The sequence below is a fragment of the Myodes glareolus genome, chromosome 17 (assembly GCF_982192425.1).
Source record: "Myodes glareolus chromosome 17, mMyoGla1.1, whole genome shotgun sequence".
Lineage (NCBI taxonomy): Eukaryota > Metazoa > Chordata > Mammalia > Rodentia > Cricetidae > Myodes > Myodes glareolus.
In genome coordinates this window covers 26,113,588-26,129,937 of record NC_142042.1, presented here as the reverse complement: position 1 = coordinate 26,129,937, position 16,350 = coordinate 26,113,588, and positions in this window count along the sequence as shown.

The window sequence follows — 16,350 nt, the reverse complement described above, 5'->3', positions numbered from 1 at the left end:
TATATATGCATGTGCACACATGTGTGCATAAGCTCCAAAATACATATGTGTACATGTATACAAAGTAAAACAAATACAGAAAGAGGTAAAAACTAGTAGTTTGTAGTCATTTCTGACTTCAGATAAAGAAATACAGAGAGAAAATATACGATGAGAAAGGGCCTTGATGTTATCTGTTTAACAACTAACAAGATGTAAGTCTGTAAGGGACACCTCCATCCATATATGTTGTAGCTATAAGGTTAGAACCTTAAATGGTTTGAGCTGCTACTGTAAAATATATTAAATTGACTGATTTGTAAGGCAAAGGAACTTTGTCTTGGCTAGGAAGCCAAAATCAAAGCACCAACAAGTTTGGGTCTGGTGAGGGATCTGGCACTTCTGCTGCCAGCGTGTTTGTGGCTGCCTCCTCCAGGAATGGCAAATGATATGACTTCACATGGCAGAATGGGCAGGAGGTCAAAACAGACCTTGGCTATATCCCACTAGCCATTTTATGGGGCATTATTCCACCCACAATGGTAAAACCCTCCTGGCATTATCACCTCACCTTAACATTGCCACACAGTGGGATTAAATTTCAGCACATGAACTGGGGGGACATCCAGACCACAACAGATAAAATCTATAACTGGGAACTCTTTACCAAAGAGGAGTGATTGTTTGATAGATTTAAGTGAGGCCACATGGCCAGAGTGCATCAGAGGTAATGGACTACAACTGCTGCCGATTCAGCCTCTCTGAACAGAACTACCCGCCAATACTGAGATTTCAAAACAGCCTGTGGGACATATGAGATGTCATGCAGGTTTTAATAATTTTATTCCTGCTAATGAAAGATTCTGATGGGACCAGAATCCGTTTTTGAAACTTGAGAAAGCAAATAGAAGCACAATATTTTCTTAAAGTTTTTATTTTATTTGTGTGTTTTGTCTACATGTATGTCTATTCATGATGTTGGTCAGTGCACACAGGAGCCAGAACAGGGTGTCAGGTCCTCTGTACCTGGAATTACAGATGTCTGTGAGCTGTCATGTGGGTCCTGGGACTGAAATGGGATCTTCTGCAAGAGCAGCAAGTGTTCTTAACCACGGAGTCATCTCTCCAGCCCCAGAAATACAATATTTACTCTGGAGAGAAATTTTATACCCTGTGTTTTCCAAAAATTGGTTCACACTTTCTTCTTAATAACCCTATGGATTAAAAAACAGACAAAGAGCTGGAGAGATAGTTCAGAGCAGTGACTGCTTTTCCAATGGACATGGGCTCAGTTCCAAGCACCTACAAGGTGGCTCACAATCACCCGTAACTCCAATTCCAGGGGATCCAGCTTCCTCTTCTGACCTCTACAGCTACCAGAAACACAAGCTGTGTGCTGACATACATACAGGCAAGCATCCAGACACAAAAGTAGTAAATTAAATTTTTAAAAAGAAAAAGACACAGTTAAAGATATGGAACAAAATTAAACATAAAAAGTCTATTGTTGCAGGAAGCCACTTGTTGGTTCCCTGCTGCTCAGCAGCCTAGACCCGAAATAATCACACAGAAACTGTATTATTTAAATCACTGCTTGGCCCATTCGCTCTATCTTCTTATTGGCTCTTACATCGTAATTTAAGCCATCTCCATTAATCGGTGCATCACCACAAGGTCATGGCCTACCAGCAAAGCTTCAGCATATCTCTCTCCTGCGGAAGCTCCATGGCTTCTCTTTTACTTTACCTCCTTTCTCCCAGCATTCAGTTTATATTTCCCTGTCTACCTAAGTTCTGCCCTATCAACAGGTCAGGCAGTTTCTTTATTTACCAATGGTATTCACATCATACAGTGGGGAATCCACATCACCCCCCTTTTCTTTTTAAATGAAAAGGAAAGTTTTAACTTTAAACAGTAAAATTACATATAACAAAACAGGTATCAGTCAATATTACAGTTAAAGTATTTGTATCTACTTTATCTTTTATCATAACTAGGGAAAACTATAACTATAGCTATAAATTCTTCAATTCCATCAAAGGCCCAGAAAGCTGGCATTTCAAAATGGCATGTCACCAGCAAACAGCAAGAAACTGTGTTATAAACTCTGTATTTTTGTGTCTAGAATTCCTTTTCAAGTTCTCTCAGGTCTTTAAGTAGATTGTAGTTGGCCACATGGGCACCAATTTGTTGCAGGGAGCCACATGCTTGGCAGCTCAGAACCAAAATAATCACACAGAAACTGTATTATTTAAATCACTGCTTGGCCCATGAGCTCTAACTTCTTATTGGCTAACTCTTACATCTTAATTTAAGCCATCTCCATTAATTTATACATCACCACAAGGTCATGGCCTATCAGCAAAGATTCAGCACATTTGTCTCCTGTGGTGGCTCCACGGTTTCTCTTTCACTCCAACTCCTTTCTCCCAGCATTCAGTTTAGTTTTCCCTGCCTACCTAAGTTCTGCCCTATCAACAGGCCAAGGCAGTTTCTTGAATCACCAATGGTATTCACATCATACAGAGGGGAATCCCACATCAATTTATGAACTTACTTCAAGTTCTTTAGGAGTAGAAAGTCTAAGTTTGCATGTTAGGAAAAAACAGAAAAAAGGGGGGTTTCAAAACAATGAAGAAGAGTTTTGACAACTCTGAGTCCATGGCATGCATTCACTGTTGATGTTTTATATTTCTGTTTTATTTGTGTCTCATTATCATCACTAATAAAATGGATGTTTTACTATAATTTAAGTAATAGGTTGAACCACTCCACATAGAGTAGTTCGTTTTTAATAACTTTTAACAATGGGCTCATATTTTACTCGAGACTCTTAGCAACAGTTTTCATTTAAGTTATTTGTGTGTTCCTTTACCACATGCATGTTGAATAACAGTTTAGCTTTTTGACCAGGCACTGCATAGACACTCTGTACAAAGTATTAGTTCATTTATTAATGCTTTGGGGGTCAACTTGTGGTCACTGTACTTCCCAAGTTTCTTGTCTGGTTGATAAAGCTTACTGGCATTTTGAAGATAATTCAGATCAGAGAGTGTGAGACAGAAATTGGGAATAGCCACAAGCTCTTACTTTTCAAATAACAATAGTAGGTGATGGTGAGCCCATAGGTTATCCATGGCAATCACCCTTTTTGTGCAAAACAACATCTATTAACTACTGAAGTCCCATTGATTTTATAAGACTAGGTTTTTCAATTCTTCTGTTACATTTATTTATTGACTTATTGGTGTGTGTGTGTGTGTGTGTGTGTGTGTGTGTGTGTGTGTGTGTATGTGTGTGTTTAGGAGGGTACATGTGGCTGGTAGAGGAAAACTTGTAGGAAATGGTCATTTCCTTCTACTATTTAAATTTCAGAGGTCAAATTGAGGTTGTCAGGTGTGGTGGTGAGGGCACTACTCAATGAGTCCTTGCGTTTTCTATTTTCACTGAAGATGGGTGACAAAAATAGATAATTATCTATAGGTATGCCGTAAATGATTTTGTTTAAAATACAAATCATATATAAAATCATTGAATGTGTATGTTTTGCTTCTTCTGGAAAAGAAGTATAATTTGATTCTAGTTAAACCCAAGAAAAATGTGTTACACCTGTAGTTATTTATGGACTTTTCCAGTTCCTGGAATAGGGGTTGTTGTTAAATCACAAATTTAACAACATAGTAAAGAAAATGCTAAGTTTGAGAATTTCATGTGTCAAAAATGTGAGAGAAAGATGGGGTCAAATCTGGGATGGAGAGTGAATTCTTCATGGCTTTAGGAATAGGACCCAGTGGCAATACATGAAGTTAAGCATGGAAAGAGCTTCATGAAAGCCCTCCAAGGGGACAGTTTGTGTTGGTCATGCCCCAGCATCACCACACCTCTGTGATATCCACCTTTGGCTGCCCTGCTCCCGTGCTGCTGTTTTTCCTCTTGGTGTATGATGTCAAAAGCACAAGACCTAGGCCCAAGTGCTGCCTATGTGTTAATCTTCAGAAAAGTTAATGAACTTCACGCCTTTTAACTTCTCTAAAGCAGATGTACTCGGAGTTAATGAAATTATAACTTGAATTGCAATGCTTTTGTTTTTTTATCATTTTCGTCTCTGTGAATGTATTTTTCAAGAATTGCCATTCTCTTGTGATCCACTAACCTTAACCTTTCCTCAATTTACAGTATTTTCACCAGTTTATCAGGATTATCGAATTTTTGAGTACTGTCTCAGTTTACGTACCACTTATAAATTAGCACAATGTCACAAACAAGAATTTGCATACATTTTCCTAGGGATAGGGATAGGCTGCTCCTCCTATGTTGAACCTCTTCATCCACATCCTTAAAGTCATCGGGTCTGTTTTACTTCTGACGGATACTCAAATTGTTTTCAGTTAAATTACTTCCATGTGTAAATCCTTCCAGAGAAATCCCTTTGCTGACGGAGCAGTGCTAATACAGAGACTAGGCTGGTGTGGTCTGCCTTCTGTCTGTGCCTCCACTGGCTCGTGCACCATGTGACCTCTGTCACTCTGAGCCTCCAGGGAAATGTTCTGTCCTTGGCACAGGGGCAAAACAAGCTTCTTTTTGTTCCAGATCTCTGTCCCTGTGGCCCCTCATTGGGAGTCTCTCTCCACCAGGGTAGCACATTGATGTTAGCTTGATATCAGTCCTTCTATTGCAATTCCAATCTACGTAGCTGTGACGGCCTTCAGTGACCTTCCGAACTTACTGATAATTGCTTCCTCATAAAATACTCTGTGGTTTCCAAGGAAGGTTGTCTAAATTTCATATTTAGTATTTGCTGGCTCGGCTTCTTAATATCTCAACTAACCCCCCCAACACAGTCTAAGCATGTGCCTTCATACTCTTGCTGTATGCTGTGAATAGTCATTTTTAATAAATAAATGGACAAACGCAGCTGCCAGTATGAGACAGTTGATGGCAGGTAAGGTTGCTAACTCTTTCCTTCAGGATGTTCAACTTCACAATTGACTACATGTTACACAAGATTTACCAAAACTTCACTTGCCGCAGAATCCATAGAGAAACTGACTGGCAATTTCAGTTTTCTCAAATCAAAGCATGACGGTTTGGTCTTCCTGTCCCTTTCCCAAAGTGTTGTATTTTCTTTTAAATACTTATTTTTATTCCCTTCTATAGTTCAGTGGGTTCCTGTGGAAACCAGAAGAGTGTGTGAGATCCCTCGGTTATAGGCATTTGTGAGTTGCCGAACATGGGATCTGGGAACTGAACTTTGATCTAGAAGAGTAGCAAGCACTTAACTGTTAATTCTTCTCTTCAGTCTCCCCAAAGATATTTTATAAGTTAAGTATGAATTGGACCACTGCATACTTTCCACCGTTGGTAGTCATCCTATAATTTGGGTCTTGAGAGGTGAAGTTTGACAGGTTAATCTTTCTTGGACTTGGATATCTATCTCACCTTAAATGGAAAGATATATTTGATTATTGACCCAGAGTCTTTAAGTGTTTACGGGCATTATTCATTGAATACACTATGATCAAGGAAAGTTCCTCAAGCTTCTTATGAATTTTAAGGACTTCTCTCTCTCTCTCTCTCTCTCTCTCTCTCTCTCTCTCTCTCTCTCACACACACACACACACACACACACATACATGCATGCACATAACCTATAAAATACAGTAGTTTTATTTCTTGGAATACCACCCACCAACAGCAAAGAGCGAACTATTCTGTTGAAAAAGACCGAGGATAGAATTTGGTATACAGAGAAAGCATGAATTATGTGCTGTTGACAAAATGAGTTAATAAAATAATTGTACTACTACAGTCAATGATTGTTTCTTAAAATACAGAATAAATTAAATAAGCTTTAACATGAAAGGATTTCTTTAGAAAAATTAGAATGTTTAAAACCACTCATATATATACTGATCATTTCTATTTTATTTTGTTTTGTTTATTACTTTTTATCTAAAACTATAATTTAAAATTGTAATTACTAAACTTTGAGACAATCTCTCTCACATAGTCCAAATAGCCTGGAACTCACTACATAGCTTAGATTGACCTTGAATTCCTGATAATCCTCTTGCCTTTGCTTTAGTTACATTAAATATTTTAAGTGATAAAGGAGTTGATATTTTTAAGTAGTACAAATTTTTATTAGTTAACATAAAACTTTCTCATATTTTCTAGTTTTGACAGGTTCCATCCCAAAATTTTGAGTCTTACGTTATTATTTCTGGCATAGTCTCTTAGGACACCTCACAAATATTTGTGATTTTTTTTTCCTTTAGAGTTGAGAAGAGCATTGTGATATGGGATTCCCCTATGTATGCTGTGAATACCATTGGCTAATAAAGAAACTGTCTTAGGCCTGTGCTGGGCAGAATATAGGTAGGCTGGGAAAACTAAACTGAATTCTGGGAGAAAGAAGGTGGAGTCAGGATAAGCCAAGTAGCCCCACAAGAACTTCACCCGGTAAGTCACAGCCTTATGGTGATACACAGATTAATGGAGGCGAGTTAATTTAAGATATGAGTTAGCCAGGAATGTGCTTAAGTTATTGGCCAAACAGTATTGTAAATAATATTGTTTTTGTGTGATTATTTTGGGAATCTGGGCAGCTGGGAAATGAACAAGCGGCCTTTCCTAACAGATTGGCCCCAACCTCTACTACAGCATCTGTGGAAGATGCTACAGGATGCTGAAGAGCACCGATGTGAATGGGATGCATTTGCATGTGGAAGGTAGAATTCTGGGTCTATATTGTGGTAGCTGAAGAGTCAGCTTTGCTCCTCACCACTTTTAGGGAAGACTTGGCTAAACGCTGCTGCTGAGTACCAGGTGGTTGGCAGTTCCGTTAGTGAGTACACACCCCAAGCCAGATGTGGCCCCATGACTGTGGTAAACTTTGAGCAGGAGGAAATGTCTAGTAAGAATTGTCCTTGGAACAAACAAAAGCCACAAAGCAGGGAGATGCATAAGAGAGGACTAAGGTAAAGGGTCAAAGATACTGTTTGATGAGGCTCCACTTGCAGTTTTATCTCTAGTAGCTAGCTAAACAATATATAAGCATCAGTGTGTAAAATAAAAGTTGTTTATTCCTGAAGTGAACCCAGAGTCCTTTGTCTCTGTCTTCTGTTACCCATCTTCCCAGGCCTCTGTGATGCTGATGGCGTCTCTGCTTGAAGCTTCAATAAGTACTGCCATCATCACTGAGCTCACTAAACCTATCACAGTAAAGACTGTTTTCTCTGGATTATTTAGGAAGCAACAGCAAATGGTAGGGCCGGCCCTGACTTCTAATGAAGCCATGTCACAGGGCAGAGCCCCAGACTATTGACCTATGAGGAAGCAGTTCTGGGATGGCAATAGGAGGAGGCTGGGTAGACTATATGACCCCTGATCAGATGAAGGTAGTTACAATGACTTTCTAGTTCTTTTCAATGAAGTGGGGAGGAAAGACGCAAGCCCATTCTTCCAGGCATGGGATCAAAGGACAAAGAGGACTCATATACTCAATGGTAGAAGAGACGTTAAAATCTACATCAAAGGCCACATTTCTAGGAGTATGCCTAGTTGTCTCTAGGATGAAGCCTTTATGTAGGGAGGGGAAACTGAAGGTTCTTATCATCGGCACTGACTCATCTTTTCTATATTTCTAGGATTGAGAGTTTAAATTCGTTCCAACTACCAAGATGATTCAGTTAGGGTTTTTTGTTTTTGTTTGTTCTGTTTTAATTTCTTCTTTCTTAGAAGTCATTCTGAAAATACCTAGCTGAGTAAATGAGAATGCTATACTGGAAACATATGAATCTGAAGGACATTGCAGACGTCCAAGAGTTCACTCAAGTGGAGAATTGGCAGCAGTACAAATGATACTGTCATATTTGTTACTCCTAGATGAGTCTGGTCAGGTTCCAAATGTCTTCCCTGTGCATCTCATGTATCCAGGAACTTGCAAGATCAGGGATGTGATTCCTACCAAAAGCACAGGATTTGGAACCCATCATTCTGGACTTCCACAGCTGGCTCTACCACTAAGAAGTTTATGTTGACTTTAGACAATCTAAGTGAAACTTAAAGGGCAAAGCATGAAGATTCATGGGAAGAAAGGAGAGGTATATTCTATAAAATAGAACTTCAAGAAAAAAAACTTGAATTAAAAAGTACTTACTTAAAGAGAATCCCAAACTATGAAATTATCAATACTGAACATCTCAATATTAAATATACTACCCATGAAACAGTTTTCTTCTATGCGCAAATATCTATCTCCCAGTGAAATTAAGATGGAGTAATTCAGAGTAAATTTTGTTGCATGACTATGGGAGGTTCAGCAGCCATTTAAACAGGTTCATTCTAACCCAGTGTGGTCATGGGTGATTCCCATTGACACCACCACGTTGGGAACATGATGCTGACAATGACTCCACATAGGGGATAGCAAATGAAGCTGTCTTTTCTAGTTTGGGGAATTTGGAACTTGCCTTAGGGAAGCAGTAACTAATTTATAATTAGCGTTTGGAAAGAGATCATCTGTCAAAATAAATGTATCTTTAGTCTTGAGAGGAAGCAAGATGTTTTGTGGCATTCCTTGGAATCCTTAAAAATATAGAGCCATGTTTGTATTATTAACGATACACATTGCGGCTGCAGGCTAACTAGCTCCATCATTGTCCTTTCATAGGTGGAACTATGGAACTATACAGAAGTTTGAATATTGAGCTCTTAGGTCTGCATGCACAGCTTATGTTATATATATATATATATATATATATATATATATATATATATATATATATATATATATGTTGTCAGGTTCCCTCAGACTACTGATTAGTGCTTAACTTCAGGGTCTCACAGCTTCTCATGGTTAGCAAGGTCAAGCATAGCGATGGGCAGCGCAGGAACCAGAGTGGCTCTTCTAGAGTTGCAAAGTCATTTGCTTTCTTCTCTATAAAAGAAGATTAGGAATCTACCATTAAAATTCTTTGGTGACATGCTTTAATATGTTATATGGACAATTTATTCTGCTAGAAAGTCCTTCCCATGTCATCTTTCCCCAGCATCCACACCACAGGTTCAGAGGAACGCAGAAAACATGTGTATCTAGGGTTTTTGGTTCATCTTCATTTGTAAATTTTTCAGGGTCGTGAGTTGTAATAATGGTAGGATGAGAAAATTAATCTCGCAGTTCCTGAGATGTGATTGACACTCTGTAAATGATAGCTGAGTCAAGGATCTGAAGAGCTGAGCCTGTTATTGTAAACTATAATTGACAGGACTGTCCCTAAATGATCTTGCCCCTATATTTGTTTCCATCCCAAACATGAAGAACATGTTAAGAGACTTTACCTTGAAGCTGCATTCCAGCCATGGGATTTTCCCCCCTTTCTATGTGGTTATAACCTTACTCTGGTTGAGACATAATTAACCAACTTCCTTAAGTTTTATTCCCAGAGGCTATTTTAGGCACAAAGTCGAAGTGCCTGTGTAAGGTCTTTGAAAATGAATTTTGAATGTTTCAAGGCCTATAGGCCATGCTCCTGATCATGCATCAAAAATGGGATGGATTAGATAAACAATTTTCACTCTCTAGTGGAAACAAATGTTCAGGATAAGTTTGCGGATGGTGTTTGGCAGATTTGGATCATTTTGGAAGATAGAGAGGAAAATAATGCTGCATGATTATTCTAAATTCAATTTACAATAGATTTAAAAGCTTTTCTCTTTGGTTATTACAATTGTTTAGGTTTTGAACCTCCTCCTCTAATTACCATGGTTTCTGGCCCCTTGGACTTCTTCTTTATTTCTTGCCAAGGAATAAAATCAAACCCTGATGTGATGAACCTCTTGCATTTTTCCCAAGCAGGCATTCATTGTCTTTTCAGGAATATAGAGAGAGTGGAAGGGAGGACAGTAAGCAGTGGGCTGAGTTTTTCATCTCAGAGCTACTCCTCTCTCAGGAGCTTTCTCTTATACTTTGTCCCAAATGTCTACCAACTCACTTGCTCTGGCCATTCATCTTCCAAGCTCATTGAGCCACCCTATACCCACCGCTCGTCCTGGCCTTTGCTACACTGAGATATAACACTTCTGAAGATACCCATTGCTCTTCTGAGATAGTAGTTGCTTGAGGATGCTTGTGCTAGAACCACCTCTGTCTTCTGAAATGGTGCTTGAATTCACTTGCCACAACCATTTATTAAGTTGTGCCTTTAAGTTCTTCAGTTCTTACTGTTATTTTTAAACAATACATTTTCATCTTCAACTAGAAAAAATTATATTCAGTCTAAATTTCTTACTTCTGTGTCTCATTCCGATGTAATATCATCTCTAGACATTTGGCGATGGATTACTTCTACTTTGTATGTAGGTGATCAAATATTTTATCTGTGTCCCATCGGGTCTGATGAACATTTTGCTCTTGGGTATGTGTAAGTTATGTACATTCCTTATGGTTCACATCTGTCTAACTAAGTAATGGCTTCTACCTGTTGCTGTATAAATATTTTAGACTTAATTGCCTTGAAGGAACCAGTCTGATAGTCACAAGATTTGTATTTTCCCTGTGATATATAGGATAAATAAATCAAGAATACTTAGAGAGTCTAAAGAATTCTCTACACTATTGTTTTTTGTATCTCAATTTGGGAAATAGGAATAAGGAAAAGAATAATAAATTAATATGTAAATGCTATTTATCTCTCTTGTTTTCAATGTGTATATTTAAAATTTTCCAGGAATAGCTTCCTATTATGTAAGCACTAAGTTTTTCTGATAACCATAAGACAGAGAAATCCAGACAGATAAGTAGATAGATAAATAGGTAGAGACACACATTTCAGATAAAAATGATCAATAATATAACCACATGTTAGTAACATCACTAAAATAACTTTTTACTTTTGATTTGGATAAAATGGTTAAAATAGCTTTCATTGAAAAATTATTTTAAAGGAAAATGCCTCACATGAACACATTACTTCTTCAATGGTGTGACCTTTTATGTCATTTTGTGAAGTCAAAAGTTTAAAGGAACCCCAATTTCCACTGTCATTTTAAAAAGGAGATGTTACTAATGGCACAGTGTCTCATGACAAGCTAGTAGCGGAGTTCTCTCGACTCAAAAGTAAAAATTTATCATTTTTAGGTAAACAAATCAGGGGGACACATTAAACATTGCATTATAACTCATTTCATGGTTTTACTTATTAGCCACAAAAGTTTTATGTAACAAACTATACACTTGGGTTGTCATGATTGCTGTCAATGATGGTCCTTCTGACTGTATGCAGAATGTTACTCTTTTCCCATTCCTTTATTTAGTAAACATTTTTAGCACTATGTGTGTTACGGCTACCCGCTGAGCACAGCATTGTGGCGGATGTACCCACTATTCAAGAAAGGCACTGAACTGGTTACACATTCTTAGATTTGCCCAAGTTGAGTAATTAACAATTTTTAGAGGACTGCACCACCTCTAACCTACAGCTTTCCTGGAATGACTGCTCTGAGAGTCTCCTCGTGCTGTGCCTACCCATTCATGTCTATTTCATTCTTTAGGTCCCTTCTCCTCAGTGTCTCTCTTCCATATCATTCTTAAAGACATTGCTTAGATGCTACTGCTCTTGGAAGCTTTTAGCCCTTCAAAACTTGAATGTGTTGCTCTGGAATATAAAATGTTATCACCATGATATGTTATCATCAATATTATGTTCAAATGAACTGCCATCAAAACAGCGTGGAATCACAATAAGCAAAGTGCCTACACCAAAATTTTAGGATTGAGTTTTTTCAGTTGATCTCTGTGTTAGTAATTGATGTTTTTCCCACCATATTAATGTCCCATGACTTGCACTTGGAAGACTATATCCCCTTCCTCAGAAAGTGGATTTCTATCGTTTAAATTCATTCATGTTTGTTTTTCTGAAGTTATTATTTTAATATTCACCCCTTAGAACACAGGGGCAGATTTACAATAGCTTCCTTTGAGGTTTGTTGGTTTTCGGACTTATTGCTGTGTGGAAAAGAAAATTTCAGTCTCTCGGTGTGGGGTCTGAAACCTTAATCTTTGCCTTGCTCAGGAGATTAAACAAACCACAGACCTCAGGTAAACATCACCTGTCAAGAAGCGAAAAATTTGAAGCTCAATCTATTTCTGAAATTTTTAAAGATTATATTCAAGTTGAATTTTCAAATTAGTTTATGAATTCAAATATTGTCATAATGTCATAATCACCTTAATAATTGGGAATTAGCAAACATTGTATAGTTCCTGAAAAATCATACTATGTGTGCTGTGTATGATTCTTTCATTGACTCGAGTACATCATTTCCTCTTTCATCTTCTGAAATGACATCTTTGATTCCAAGGCTTCTTCAGTACTCTTTTTAGTAGAGAATATTTCAATTCACCACCCTTCAGGAAACAAAAAAAAGAATTAAAATCTTATAGAGCTTGAATATTTTTGCTTTTGTTTCCTCCAAAATCACTTTGTACATTAGGTCCTAAAGGCTTCCTAAGCCGAGCCAGTCGCATTCAGTTGTGTATGGTTATCATTTCTACATTTTAGATAAAATTATCTGTAGCAATAGGAATATGTTTTAAATTACTTATGATGTCTTGAAAAATTATAGCCATTGTAACATCAGAAACAATTTTGAGTTTCTTCGATTGATCTGTGGATTAGTCATTGATGTCTCCTCATTCCCCTTTCCCCTCCTCTGAACTTTCTGGTAAAGCCGACATCTCTAAACAATTATCAGAGTGAACATAATGTCTGGTTTGTTTCTAAAGGCTTGATTTAATCCTAACATACATACATACATACCCTTTGTATTTCTGGATAGTATAGTGTTAATACTGCTGATTTTAAAATGTATGACATAAAGCATACACTAACTTCAAATATGTCTCGTAGATCTTTTGAGATATTTACATTTTATTTTATCCTATAATGCAAACCAAAGACCAAAGTGATGATAGCAGAACATTTATCACAGTACTCTTTTTAAAAGGTATTGCTACTATCATATCTAACTATTCATTCATTCATTCATTCATTCATTTGGTAGGTGTGTCTTGGATAGTTAGGTTGAGTGGCAAGTCAACTACCTGCTGAGTCAGCTTTCTGGCCCTCACAGGAACTCCTAAAAGGAGAAGTGATGATTCCATCTTGATTTCTTTCCTTAACACTGTCTCATGGTTTATTCTGTCACCACAGGTAGAATGTCTCAGTATTCCAGTGATAATCAGAATAGTCATTTCAGGGCTTTGTACAGTTGGACAACATTAGTCATTGTCTTTCTGCTTCCATCTGTTTTGAAGAGCACCTTTATTTTTTGGGAAGCTATAGGTGATGATGGTTCTTAGCATCTATTTGTACGGGACACACCTGCCTCAAAAAGGAACAGGCCATAAGTTGTTAGAAAGGAATTTGGAATTTGGAATGGTTGAGTGAGCAAACGTTTTGAAACCTGAGTCCAATAAACAGTTGTGAATAGGAACCAAATTCAGCTGAGTTAGAGCTACAGAGAAAAGAAGCTATGCATCAGTAGGGAGAGGTTGAGTTTCTCAAGGAAGCAGCAGGGTGAAGCTGAGATTCAGAGAGCAGACTAGCAATCCATGAGCAACAACAGCAGCGCTGGAGCTCAGCCCCAGGCCTGATGCTTGACTGAGCTACACTTTATCCTCAGAAGCCTGGGAGCTGGACAGTCACGCTCTTGCCAGTGGATTTCTTCCATTGCTCACCTCATATTCATTATGCAGAACTCAGAACAGTTTACCTGTGTAACCCTTTAAGCTACACAAAGAGATTGATAAAGACTGAGAGAGATAAAATACAGCCTTATAGTAGATGCTGAAATTACCCTATTCAAAGTATGTGGATAATGAAACATACAATTCTGAAAAGAAACTTTTCAGTCTTAAATCTAGATCCTTACCAGGGAATGATAAGTCTTTGTTTTTTTTATGATATCTATCACAAATATGTTTTATCAAATGTTTTCTCATTATCTTCTCCCAATCAAATTTGGATTCGCTCCTGACTGTTTTCCCTTATAGAGCCTTCCCTAACAGACTGTCTTTGTTTTTTAACCTCACACCCTGCCAGTTGAGATAGCATGGCAGTTCTGGATATTGAACCCAGGGTGTTATGTATGCTAAGTAAATACTCTGCTGCTGAGTCACATTTTTATGTTTGGAAATATTATTTTAAGGTGTGTTACTTTTGTTTATGCTGTGGAACATTTGCTTAGTGATGCAAATATGTATCACTTTTCTTTATGCAGCATCTGTTTAGCTCTGTGATGCTGTGATGGTTCTTTGCCTGTCTAAAATACCTGATGGTTTAATAAAGAGCTGAGGGGCCAATAGTGAGGCAGGAGCAAGGATAGGCCAGGCTGGAATATAGAAAGTATAAACAGAAGGAAAAACGAGAAAGAGGAGGAACGAGGTAGAATCAGAAGAGGGGGACATTAGGGGTCAACCACCCAGCCACCCACCTACAAAGCAAGCCACAGAGAAAGAGGGAACGTAAGATTACAGAGGTAAGAGAAAGATAAAATCCTTGAGACAAAAGATAGATTGGATAATTTTTAAAAAGCTGTCAAGAAACAAGTCAAACTGAGGCCAGGTATTCCTAACTAAGAATAAGAATGTGTGAGTTATTTGGGAGCTGGATGGTGCCCCCCCCAAAAAAAAGAACAAAAGAGCCAAAAAGTAAAACAACCAACAGCATCCTTAGGTTCCAATAAGAGCTATTCATTCTTAATGTTTCCATCAATGTCCTTCCTTGCTTTGGGGGCCTAGAATAGGAGGTAAAACTTGCTGGTCCTTTATTCCCTGTCCACTGTTTGGAACATGAAATGAGAATGGGAGGTTAGGTGGGTGGGAGGTCGAGGGCCATTCTGCAGTGAAAATCCAGAATGTTTTGCTATCAGGAGAGTGTGTGTTGCTGGGAAACCTAAGTGAAGATATCCCCTAAGTTTTCCAACTTTCCCCCATTTCTATAGTACTTGAATTCTAGTGTTTGCCTCAACTCTCCCAGTTTCTCTGTCATTCATGGGCTGTTGACCAGAACATGATCTTCCAGATGGGCTCTACCAACACAAAGACTTTTTGTCCTCCGATAGCCTAAGGCATTGAAACTTCTTGTGCAACGTGATTCAAAGAGTGTGTAGAGATCTCTTCAACCTTTGTAGACTTTCAGTCTTACAGATTGCAAGCTTATTTTATTTTTAAAGCAGTTTTATTAATTTTTTATTTCATGTGTATGGGTGTTTGCCTGCACACATGTAAGCCAACTGTTTGTGCCTATCAGTCTGTGAGGCCAGAAAAGGGCACCAGATCCTCCCAAGTTGTAGTTATAGGTTACTGTGAATTATAGGTTACTATTATAGGTTATGTGGAAACTGGCGACCAAACCCAGGTCCTCAGTGAGAGCAGCCACTGCTTTTAACCACTAAGCCCCAACTCTCTCAAGATTTTTTTTAAAGCAGAAATGCTCCCTTGAGTATTAACTTAAACCACTGGGAGTTGTTGCTCTACCAGAGACTAAATGATGGCTAGTAAGAAGATAATTTTCTGAGGGATAGTGTCTAAAGGAGACAGATTATTAAATACTCTTTATTGGTAGAGATTCAAAGATTTATTTAATCTAATGACATGGTTTTACTTACAGTTTTCCTGCTTTAAGTTGTTTTTCACAATGCTTTAACTCCAGTAAAAAATGTGGATGAATTTTAAATGAAGAAAATGACAAGAAAAACAAGATTTCTTATTCACAGGAATTGAGAAAAATGAATGAGAGAGCAAAGCTGCGGTAGGAAATAAAATGATATGCTCCAAAGCAGGTCTTTTGCCATTTGTTATTTGAGTAGTCAAATAAAAATAAAAGAGAAATTTTAATTGATAGATATTTGGGGTCTTTTACTTAATTGTTAAAAAGCCAATCTTTTGCCCCCACTCAGGGAGCATTAAGTTATTAGTGTTTTCTAGATATTAATAAACAAAAATGTGCCAGGTGGTGATGGCACACACCTTTAATTCCAGCACTTGGGAGGCAGAGGCAGGTGATCTCTGTGAGTTTGAGGCCAGCGTGGTCTTCAAGAGCTTGTTCCAAGACAGGCTCCAAAGCTACAGAGAAACTTTGTCTCAAAAAGACAAAAAAAATAAAAATAAAAATAAAAAATGTTTCAACGCTCAAGTAATAGTTGGATATCCTAACATCAAAACCAATAGGAAAGAAGTGGAAACAAATTGTAAAATAGTAAATAATATTGAAATATGTATTTGCCTTCTGACTGAGCCATCTCCTCAGCCCAAAGATTTGACTTTCATTCTAATGTTCGCATTGGGCACACATACACAGGCACAAT